Below are 11644 nucleotides of genomic sequence, written 5' to 3'. Positions count from 1 at the left end.
TTGGTTCTAGCCTATACCACGAAGGTTCTAATCACGAATTCGGATGCTCTGTTATCATGAGAGGCGATGCAAATCTGTGGATTAGAGACTCAAGAGAATATACTCCGGCTGTCGTCCAATGACTACGTTGAACATTATGTAGACCGCTTTATGGTTGTCAGGCACGCGGATATTGGTTAAGCCAGTAACGAAGATAGTGGGTGATTGTCACAGGTCACCCCCTTCATTCTGACTTAACTGAATTGAGTACAAGAGTATATCTTGGAGAAGAAGTAGGCGTGAATTGAAAGAAAAACAGTAGTACTTGCATTAATTCATGAGGAATAGTAGAGCTCCTCACCTTAATCTATGAGGTGTAGAAACTCCACCGTAGAAAATACATAAGAGAATGAGGTCTAGGCATGGCCGAATGGCCAGCCTCCCAAGAGTGATAAAAAAGATAAAAAGATATTCCAAAGATACCAAGATAAAATACAATAGTCAAAAGTGCTATTTATACTAGACTAGTAACCTAGGTTTACAGAAAATGAGTAGATAGTGCAGAAATCCACTTCCAGGGCCCACTTGGTGTGTGTTTGGGCTGAGCTTTGAAGCTTTCGAGTGTATAGGCCATTCTTGGAGTTAAACCCAGCTTGGATGCCAGTTTGGGCGTTTAACTCCAGTTTTGGTGCCAGTTCCGGCGTTTAACGCGAAAAAGTGGTCTCTGGTGGGCGTTTGGACGCCAGTTTGGGCCATCAAATCTCGGGCAAAGTATGGACTATTAAACATTGATGGAAAGCCCAAGATGTCTACTTTCCAAAACAATTGAGATCGTGCCAATTGGGCTCTTGTAGCTCTAGAAAATCCACTTCGAGGGCAGGAGGGTTAGAATCCAACAACATCTGCAGTCCTTTCTCAGCCTCTGAATCAGATTTTTGCTCAGGTCCCTCAATTTCAGCCAGAAAATACCTGAAATCACAGAAAAATACACAAACTCATAGTAAAGTCTAGAAATATGATTTTTTCATAAAAACTAATAAAAATATACTAAAACGTAACTAAAACATACTAGAAACTACCTAAAAACAATGCCAAAAAGCGTATAAATTATCTGCTCATCAATGGTGATGATGATATTGATGAATTTTTAGCTAAATATCTAAATGCTATGTGCATTTAAATATCTGAGATACATGTTTTCCTAGGTAGATGCAGTGGCTCGCCCCCACATGCTCCAAGTTGAGACTCGATACTCTATTGACCTTCCATCGCAAGATTTGGCCGGACACTTTAACTTTCCAGATAATTCCCCTAATGAGATGATAAATGATTGAATATGTATTAATAACTCTTGGGGATGCGCGCACGCATGAAATGTCTAGGATTTGCTACCAGACATGTCGGGTTTGACTGTATAACCGACAGATGAGCTCATTGGCCATAGGGCAGACACGAATCACGTGCATTTGTATGATTTATTTGAGTATGCACTTTGTGTTTTGGCTTGCCTAATTGAATTATTTGTACCTATATGATATGTGACTTAAATGCTTTACATGTTTTCTTAATTGTGTATTACTTACATGCCTTGTATGTGTTTGCTTTTGAGAGATCCCTCATGTTGGTCGGGGTGACGCTGAGGGTTGCTCCACATTGGTGATTTAGAGGTTCGCAGAAAACTGAACATGAGGAGATATATTTGAATGAAGAGATAGATTAGAATCCTTAGATAGCATTACCCTATTTTCTGGTTTAGTGAGAACTTTCGACTTTGATCTGGGACTATGGAGTTTAGGATTGCCTTTGCCTTCTTGGAGCCTTATATCTTATCTATTTGGGTATTGTTACCATACTAAGAACACTCAGTTCTCATTCCATATATATTTGTTATTTTTCAGATGCAGGATGTGAGGCACCTCGCTGAGCATGCTGGAGACTTTTGGAAGGAAAGAACTAGTTTTGGGCATATTTATGTTTTTTACTTAGCTCATATATGTATAAATACTCTCCATTGATATATAAAACTTATATTATCCCTTCTAGAGGTTGATTTTGGAGAAATGGCCTTTTGGTTTATATTTTGGTTGTATTTTGGGATGTTTGTATATATTTCTAGCCGGTCTACACTTTGCGGGTTTAGTCTAGAGTTTGATATATAAATTGTTAGAATTCTATATCATCTATATATATATCCCTTATGCTTTCTACCATCACAATTTTTATCCTCAATGTTTCGAGTGTGACATGATTTCTGTTTATTTTTCTTACCCCCTTTTTACAAGGCTCCTAGTTAAACTATTCTTCTTTTGTGTGTGTGTGTGTGTGTGTGTGTGTATGTGTGTGTGTGTGTGTGTGTGTGTGTGTGTGTGTGTGTGTGTGTGTGTGTGTGTGTGTATTTTGTCTTTCTAGAGGTCGTAATACCTTGCCACCTCTAATTTATGACTTAAGCGTAAAGCTCTATGTGGTAGGGTGTTTCATATCTGCCGTATAAGGTTCCTAGTAAAGCGGTTTTTAAGACACCTTATGAACTATAGACAGGAAGAAAACTCAGTTTATGGCATCTTCATGTTTAGGACTATCCAGCAGAAGTAAGAGCATATAATCCAAAAAAAAGCTTGATGCAAGTACTATTACTGGTTACTTCATCGGCTATCCAGATAAATTAAAAGGGTATATATTTTATTGTCCTAATCATAGTACGAGAATAACTGAATCTGGAAATGCTAGTTTTCTTGAAAATGGTCATTTTAGTGGGAGTGAGGAATTATGAAAGGTGGATATTCGAGAGAATCATGTAATAACTCCTACACATGATAGTTCTTCTTAAGTTGTTGTTCCTATTGTTATGTCACAATTACATAACATGCCAAGACAACAATGAAATATTTTAAACTCACTAGATGAACATATAACTGTTGAGCCTAACAATGATGTACAAGTCCTAAATAAACAAGTGATAGATGAACCACAAGAAATCTTAAAAAGGTCAGTAAGGTATAAAAGACTAGCTATTTTAGATAATTTTGTGGTTTACTCACTTAAGGAAGAATATGACTTAAGAATTGATAAGGATCCAATATTTTTTAAGCAAGCCATAGAATCTCACAATTCTGAAAAATGGTTTAATGTTATGGAAGAAGAGTTGAAATTGATGGATGACAATAAAGTTTAGGATCTAGTCGAATTGCCTAAAGGTTCAAAATAAATTAGTTGTAAATGGGTATTTAAGACCAAATGTGACTCACAAGACAATATTGAAAGTTATAAGATTAGACTTATTGTCAAAGTTTACACTAAAAAAGATAGCATTGACTACAAAAAAAAAAACTTTTTCACCAGTTTCAAAGAAGAATTCTTTAAGAATTGTTATGACTTTGGTAGCTCATTATGATTTAGAGATTCATCAAATGGATGTAAAGACTACCTTTTTCAATGGTGATTTAGAAGAAGATGTTTATATGGACCAATCTCAAAGGTTTTTGACCACAGAAAAAAATTTTGTGTGTAAATTGAACAGGTCAATATATAGACTAAAACAAGCTTCTAGATAATGGTTTATCAGATTTAATGATACCATCTTATCATATGGTTTTGTGGAGAACATTGTAGATAGATGTATCTACATAAAAATTAGTGAGAGCAAGTTTATTATATTGGTCTTATATGTTGATGACATACTTCTTGCTGCTAATGATATTAGTTTGTTATATGATATAAAGAGCTTTCTTTCTAATAAATTTGAGATGAAAGATATGGGTAATGCATCCTATGTAATAAGAATATAAATATTCCATGATAGATCATAATTTACATTAGGATTGTCACAGAAAGGAAATATAAAAAAAGGTGTTAAAGAGATTTAGAATGGAAGGTTGTTCTTTGGTGCACGAAATTGTGATCACACTTTTCACAACTCCGTACAACTAACTAGCAAGTGCACTGGGTCGTCAAAGTAATACCTTACGTGAGTAAGGGTCGATCTCACGGAAATTGACGGCTTGAAGCAAGCTATGGTCATCTTGTAAATCTCAGTCAGGCAGATTCAAATGGTTATGAGGATTTGATTATTAAAAGATAAATAAAATGGAAAATAACATAGAGATACTTATGTAATTCATTGGTGGGAATTTCGGATAAGCGTTTGGAGATGCTTTATTGCTTCTGAACCTCTGGTTTCCTATTGTCTTCATCCAACCATGCGTCCTCCCTTCCATGGCAAGCTGTATGATCTTCTCAGTGAAAATGGTCTGGCTATGGTTTTTGTAAAGCTAATCAACTGTCAAATTTCTCGTCTCAGATGAAAAATACTAGGCACAGCTACCACAGATCTAATCATCTGTCGGTTCTCACTTGTGTCGGAATAGGATCCCTTGATCCTTTTGCACACTGTCACTGCGCCCAACAGTCGTGAGTTTGAAACTTGTCACAGTCATCCCTTCCCAGATCCTACTCGGAACACCACAGATAAGATTTAGACTTTTCGGATCTCAGGAATGCTGTCTATTGGTTCTAGCCTATACCACGAAGGTTCTTGATGAGGATGCAGAAGCTGGTGAATTAAAAATTTATTAAAATGGTTATGTTGCAAGTATAGTTCTTAACTCACCGAAAATCTGCCTATCAATTTAGAAATATGTCACTGAAAGTTTAAATTAAAATTACTGGGAGTTTTAAGTCCCAGGTCGTCTCCCAACGAGTTACAGAAAAGTGTGCTGTATTATTAATCAGATATTCCAAAAAGAGTTGAGCTAAGTAAATTGGGATTTAAATTGAAGAATTTTAAATAATAAAAATGAAAGGCCTTGATTGGGAATTGATTGGTTAGACTCTCTATCATTGATGGTGTGATTGTAAGATTAATTTATAATTAATAGTTGTTCTGTTTGGTTATCCCTTACTAGATAAGTAAAAGTCAAACAAGTGGAAATGCCAGATCTGTTCACAAGTTGCAACCCACTTAGTTTAAAGGAATTGGCGTCGGTGACAGGATAGCAATCCAACATTTAACGCAATTACAAATTTTTTCTTTCAATCCTTCCAACTCAAGAGTTCCCTTTAATCAACTCCCCATCAAGTAATAAAACTACTCACGCATTGTAAATAAAGAATTCATGGCACATGAAAGGGAATTAAATGAAGACATGATTATTGGAATGGAAATTAAATTAAAAAGAAATAATCCTTGCATTAATTAATCATAAAAATATCTGAATGACAAAATTGAACATAACAAAGAACATGGAAGAATAAAACCAAGTTAAGAGAACAAACTAGGATGATGAAGTCTTGATGAGGAAAATAACTCTTCTCAATGTTCCAATGCTAAGATCAATTGAAAATTAAAATTCTCCAAACTAGAGAGAAAAACATAAGAGAGTCAAAAACTAGATCTAAACTACTCAATGAATGTGTCTCTTGTTTCTGCATATTCTCTGACTCTAGTTTGCTGTTCCGGGCCGAAAACTGGGCCGAAATAGGGTCCAAAGTCACTGGTTTCAGATTCTGCAGTTTATGCAGATCGCGCATGTCACGCGATCGCATCGTCCATGCGGACGTGTCGCTAGCGCTTTTCCTCTTCACGCGTTCGCGTCGCCCACGCTACCGCGTTGCTTGTGCTTTCCAATCCGCGCGGCCGCGCAAGCTATGCGGCCGCGTCACTGCGATTTGCGCTCCTTTGCGCGGTCACTTGAGCCATGCGACCGCGTCACTTTTCGCTGGTTATCTCCTCAAATTCTTGTGTTCCTTCCATTTTTGCTAGCTTCCTCTCCAATCTCCATCTCATTCATGCCCTATAAAGCCTGAAACACTTGACACACATATTACGGCATCGAATGGAATAAAGGAGAATTAAAATTAAATAATTAAAGTCTCTAGGAAGCAATTTTCAAACATGTAATAAATTCAGGAAGGAAATCTAAATGCATGCTAAATTGATGAATAAGTGGGTAAAGATCATGACAAAACCACACAATTAAACACAATATAAACTATAAAATAGTGGTTTATCAGTTCTAATCATGAATTCGGATGCTCTGTTGTCAGGAGAGGCAATGCAAATCCATGGATCAAAGACCCAAGAGAATATACTTTGGCTGTCATCCAATGATTGCGTTGAACATCATATAGACTGCTTTGTGGTTGTCAGGCATGCGGATCTTGGTTAAGCGAGTAACGAAGATAGTGGGTGATTGTCACAGGTCACCCCCTTCATTCTGACTTAACTGAATTAAGTACGAGAGTATATCTTGGAGAAGAAGTAGGCATGAATTGAAAGAGAAACAATAATACTTGCATTAGTTCATGAAGAACAGCAGAGCTCCTCACCTTAATCTATGAGGTGTAAAAACTCCACCGTAGAAAATACATAAGAGAAGAAGGTCTAGGCATGGCCGAATGGCCAGCCTCCCAAGTGGCATAAGATAATTCTCAAAAGCTGCCAGCCTCTAATACAATAGTAAAAAGTGCTATATATACTAAACTAGTTACTAAGGTTTACAGAAAATGAGTAACTAAGTGCAGAAATCCACTTTCGGGGCCCACTTGGTGTGTGCTTGGGCTGAGCTTTGAAGCTTTCACATGCATAGGCTATTCTTGGAGTTAAACGCCAGCTTGGATGCCAATTTGGGTGTTTAACTCCAGTTCTGGCGCTAATTCCGACGTTTTACGCTAGAAAAGGGTCTCTGGTGGGCGTTTGGATGCCAGTTTGGGCCATCAAATCTCAAACAAAGTATGGACTATTATACATTGCTGGAAAGTCCAAGATGTCTACTTTCCAACTCATTTGAGAGCGCCACAATTGAGCTTCTGTAGCTCTAGAAAATTCACTTCGAGTGTAGGAGGGTTAGAATCCAACAGCATCTGCAATCCTTTCTTAGCCTCTGAATCAGATTTTTGCTCAGGTCCCTCAGTTTCAGCCAGAAAATACTTGAAATCACAAAAAAACACACAAACTCATAGTAAAGTCCAGAAATGTGATTTTTGCATAAAAACTAATAAAAATATGCTAAAAAGTAACTAAAACATACTAAAAACTACCTAAAAATAATGGCAAAAAGCATATAAATTATCCGCTCATCATTCTTCAGGAATAATTCCAATTCATAAGGGAGATAAATTTAGTCAAATGCAATGTCCCAAGAATGAATTGGAACAAAAGCAATGGAGTATATTCCTTATGCTTCGGTGGTTGGAAGTCTGATGTATATTCAGACATGCACTAGACTCGATATAAGTTTTGCTTTAGGGATGTTGAATCGGTATCAAAGTAATCCTAGAATAGACCAATAGAAAGTTGTAAAGAAATTCCTTAGGTATTTACAAGGCACGAAGGAACACATGCTTACTTACAGAAAATTAGATGGCCTTGATGTGGTTGGCCATTCAAATTCAGATTTTGCTAGATGTATAGACTCGAGAAAATAAACTTTTTTATGTTGGATGGAAGAGCTATTTCATGGAAAAGTGCAAAAGAGTCTATCATTGATACTTCTACTATGGAGGTAGAACTTGTGGCATGCTTTGAAGCCACAGTTCAAGCATTGTGGTTGAGTAATTTTATCTCAAGGCTTAGTATCATTGAAAGAGTTAAGCCACTAAAGCTTTATTGCAATATTTCTGCAATTACTTTCTTTTCTAAGAATGACAAGTAATCTAAGTATGCACATAGATTTGAAGTTCTTGACAGTTAAGGAAGAAGTACAGAAATAAAAAGTGTCTATTGAGCATATTGGTACTGATATAATGATAGCGGATCTATTAATTAAAGGATTGTCACCCAAAATTTTTTCTAGTCATGTAATGCGTATGAGCATAATTGATAAGTCTTTGTTACCATAAAATAATATGTTGAAAAAATTGGTTTCAAAAGTTATTTACATAAAACAACCAAAATAGAGATCATAATTTTATCAATCAATTCTAAAAAGTAGTACTTACACCAATTGCTATTGCTTCATCATTGGTATAGGAGGATCTTTTTTTGTGTGCACTGTGATTCATAACTCTCCTCTACCGACTCATTTCCCTTGTTGTTTCGACCGTATCAACAAAGTTTATGCCATCATTGTATTCCACACAATCAAGGAAACTTAAGTCATAGAAATATTCTAAAGAGTGAATAAAAAGGTAAAGTACCTCTTCTTCCATCCGCCGTGCAAAGCTTTTTGAACCGCCAGTGTGGGTATATAGTTGTTTTGATTGATTAATCGTGTTTTTCTTGCACTTCTCCTGTTGGTACATCAGAGACAAAGGGTGATTAGAAACTTATTTAAAATGACTCAATACTAAATAAGTTCTATTGTTGTGTACCAATGAATTACTAGATTACCTTTATTTCAGCTTTGGCGCGATAGTCAAGGAACCATCTCCAGTGCTCTCGATCATTTCCCGGTGGACAACGCTCAATGTTTTGTTCATTTGTGAATGTTGGCTCGTAATAATCATTATACAACCTCAGCCTTGTTTCCTTCCAAGCCTTCTCCGTACTTTTCAAAATATTTTTCTTGATAGTTCTTTCACTAACTTCATCAAAGTAAAAAATTTGCTACACAGATAATACATATTGTCAATAATTGTAAGAATAAGAATATTTAACACAAAGGGGATATAAATATATACCTTGACACATTCGTTATAAACCTTGTCTTTAGTGTTAATCTTATGCCAACTATCCCCACAGATAGAAAATTTTTCACAGTCAGATCCCAACAGACCAAGCACGCACTCAACAGTCCAGCTTCATCTCCAATTGCTTGATTTGCATTGTTGAACTTGAGCACGATTTTTCTATCGTTAAGCCGTTCCATAGCCACCCTTACGCTTAGTTTTGTCGGCTTGATTGTGCCGTCAGAATCTATAAGCCAAATATAATACCTTATACATGTATCCATTGTGGATAGCATGCGAGAAAATTAATATGTAACATAGAATCTAAATCATGTTGAACAAAGAAAAATTATTAAATACGTTACCGATTATCTTAATTTCCCAAAACTCTATAGTCTTGTGTCCTTTGCGACTCTGAGCACTAGTATCAACAAAGGGGTCACCAGCTTCTTGATCAAGAGAATCTACATCATTTGCATTAGCTGCCAAGTTTACGTGGTCTGGCTCCGAGTTTTGAATGTTATTTGTGCTTGTTTGTGTAGCATGCCTTGGTACACTTCACGGCGGAAGGAACGGACGTGAAGTTGTAGGGACACTATCACCACTGTCCGGGAGAATTTGAGAGTCATCACGGTGGGAAGCCGAAGCCGGAGGTGGAGCCGTTTGAAGTTGCTGACATCCTAGTCTTAATTTGGGTTTTTTCGTGTAACGACCTTTCCTACCCATCTTAAAAGATAAATGGCACATGTTTCCCAAATAAAACAAATTACAATGAATGAGAGTCAAAGCAAGAGGTATACTTTCATAATTCATAATTAAAACCCTATATTACCTATTACATATATATCAATAGAATTAAATTATCAACCAGAGAACACAGATATATTCATAATTACAAGCAAATTATGTTTCTTCCTTTATAGGATTCTTGGAGGAAACACTATAGCCCAGAGCACACAGATATATTTGAATGTGCGTATTTATAAAATAAACAAAAACAGAATTCATATATGGTAAAAAAAATCTTCTCTGCACGTAAGCTTTTATCTAGAGTTATTCCCAAAACAAAAATACTATTTATCCATATGATTATGGAACTCTATTTCATCTTACCTTTCCAATATTTTTTCTCTATTTGTGACTCACTTTTAACTGTTAATATATATGAAAATTAATTTTAAAACAAAGGAAGAGTTAGTTCAATGAATGGGAGTAGCCACTAGCAACTTTAAAAACCGCCAACATGATTAATTGGAAGTTCCAGAATAGCACTGGTTATTCAAAAAGATTAAGAAGGTCAATTACCCTAATTTCAAATACAACAAATAACACTCAAGTATTCAATCAAATACTTATCTAATTAACAAAAAGTGATGATTTTGTAACAGCCATTATGTCACTCCATTGTCTTTCTTGTGTTAGCTATGCATAATTTTGTTTCTATATTAAAAAACATGAAAAGAGGCCATGTGATGTTAATTATTAAGTAGTGTGCTGGTTTCATAGGTTGCATCTGCAACTTCTACCACAAGATGGTTTTGATTTTGGTTTCCATTGCTATCATAATAACAACTGAATTTGTCACAGTAGTACTCATACATGGTACAAGGATCCACCTTTCTTTTAATAATTTTATTATGCGAAAAGTAAATAGAACTGCCGAAAATTGAATAATATATATATATATATATATATATATATATATATATATATATATATATATGAAACGTATACAATAGACAATTATAATAATTTATTCAGATTGTATGATAGATAGTATTAATAAATAATAAGAAGAGTGTTGAGAAAGCCAACATTAACAGAGCTTTCCTATTTCTTGAGCAGTGTGAAAGGCTACACTACTTACGAATTAAGAGATAATAATGTTTGAAAGGGCATAATAGTATGCTTGCATAATTGCATCTTAACATCACAAATTGAAAGATATATTGGTGCTTATCGGGGAAGAGAGGACACGCCACAGCAGTAGGCCCGAACCAGTCGACGACCACGCAAGATTATACGGCGACGTAACAGGCACCTTCTAGGGACCAAGACGGCGACACGAGTGAGCGGTCCTCGTCGGCGACAACAACGACATGTGCTGGCGGGGGAGGTAAGAGCCTCTTTGGGCGAGGGGTTGGTTCAATAGGTGCACGGCTGTGAGTTAAGGCTATAGTGGTGGACAATGTATAATGATTGGAGAGAAGGATTGGGGCGCACTGAAGCTAAATTTAAAAAATGAATTGCAATATATATATATATAAAAGGTTGTTGTTACTAAGTGTGTTAGTGCTTTATTAATAATAATAATAATAATAAGAATATTATTATTATTATTATTATTATTATTATTATTATTATTGACAACATATATATTGAAAAAAGTTATAGCAAAAAGTTATAGCACCAGGGGTTTAACTTGTTATAACAGTTATTTGATTTTAGCTTTCATTCTTGTTAAATTAGAATATTTTCAACATTTATTTTGGTTTCGCTATTTTATTATGACCTTTTATTTCTCATTTTTTCTTTTTCATTTTACTTCAAATTAACAATTAAATTTAGGCTTCTTCAGTGATTCCTTTAAAATTAGCAATTTATGTTTTGGTTCCAAAACAGATATTCAGTGTAAAACTCACAAAATTAGTAAATAATTAGTTGTTAAATTAATTATTAATCAGAAAAATTAGAAAATAGAATTTTATAATTTAATGAGATAGAGCTAATTAAAATATGAATTTAGATACTAATTTTAAAGAATTTGACCTAATATTAGACCAAACAGACCGAACCGATCGAACCGGACCCATATTGGGCCCAAGGCCTAACCTATATCAGCCCCATTCATGAGCCTTCAGCTTATTAATCACACAAAAAAGGGAGAAAGCTAAGTTGGAAGAGAAGAGGGGGAAAAGCGTTTCGGAAGAACACTATTCACATCCGTTTTCAATCGCTCGTAACTTTTGATCTAGAGCTCCGATTGACGAGTCGTTTGTGGCCACGCATTCATCTCGGAGTCCTCTTCAATTTTATTTAAACTAAGTGGTAAGTACTTTTG

General features: G+C 35.5%; 1 long non-coding RNA gene across 3 annotated transcripts; it reads right to left on the bottom strand.

Moving 5' to 3' along the window:
• Positions 1–283: 283 nt before the first annotated feature.
• On the bottom strand, positions 284–10221 carry LOC112695720 (uncharacterized). 3 transcript variants are annotated; one of them, XR_003150510.2, is made up of 6 exons: positions 8949–10221; positions 8596–8830; positions 8306–8521; positions 8113–8205; positions 7915–8002; positions 5145–6903 (listed from the first exon to the last, which is right to left on the bottom strand). It is a non-coding gene; the product is annotated as an uncharacterized lncRNA (long non-coding RNA). The 3 variants fall into 3 exon arrangements; XR_011863838.1 differs by lacking the exon at positions 5145–6903 and adding an exon at positions 284–948 and having other exon boundaries at positions 7915–8205; XR_003150507.2 differs by having other exon boundaries at positions 7915–8205.
• Positions 10222–11644: the final 1423 nt, after the last annotated feature.

The sequence above is a fragment of the Arachis hypogaea genome, chromosome 1, assembly GCF_003086295.3.
Source record: "Arachis hypogaea cultivar Tifrunner chromosome 1, arahy.Tifrunner.gnm2.J5K5, whole genome shotgun sequence".
Taxonomy (NCBI): Eukaryota; Viridiplantae; Streptophyta; class Magnoliopsida; order Fabales; family Fabaceae; genus Arachis; species Arachis hypogaea.
The sequence above is the reverse complement of the archived record's forward strand: the minus strand, read 5'-3'. Positions and strand labels throughout refer to the sequence as shown.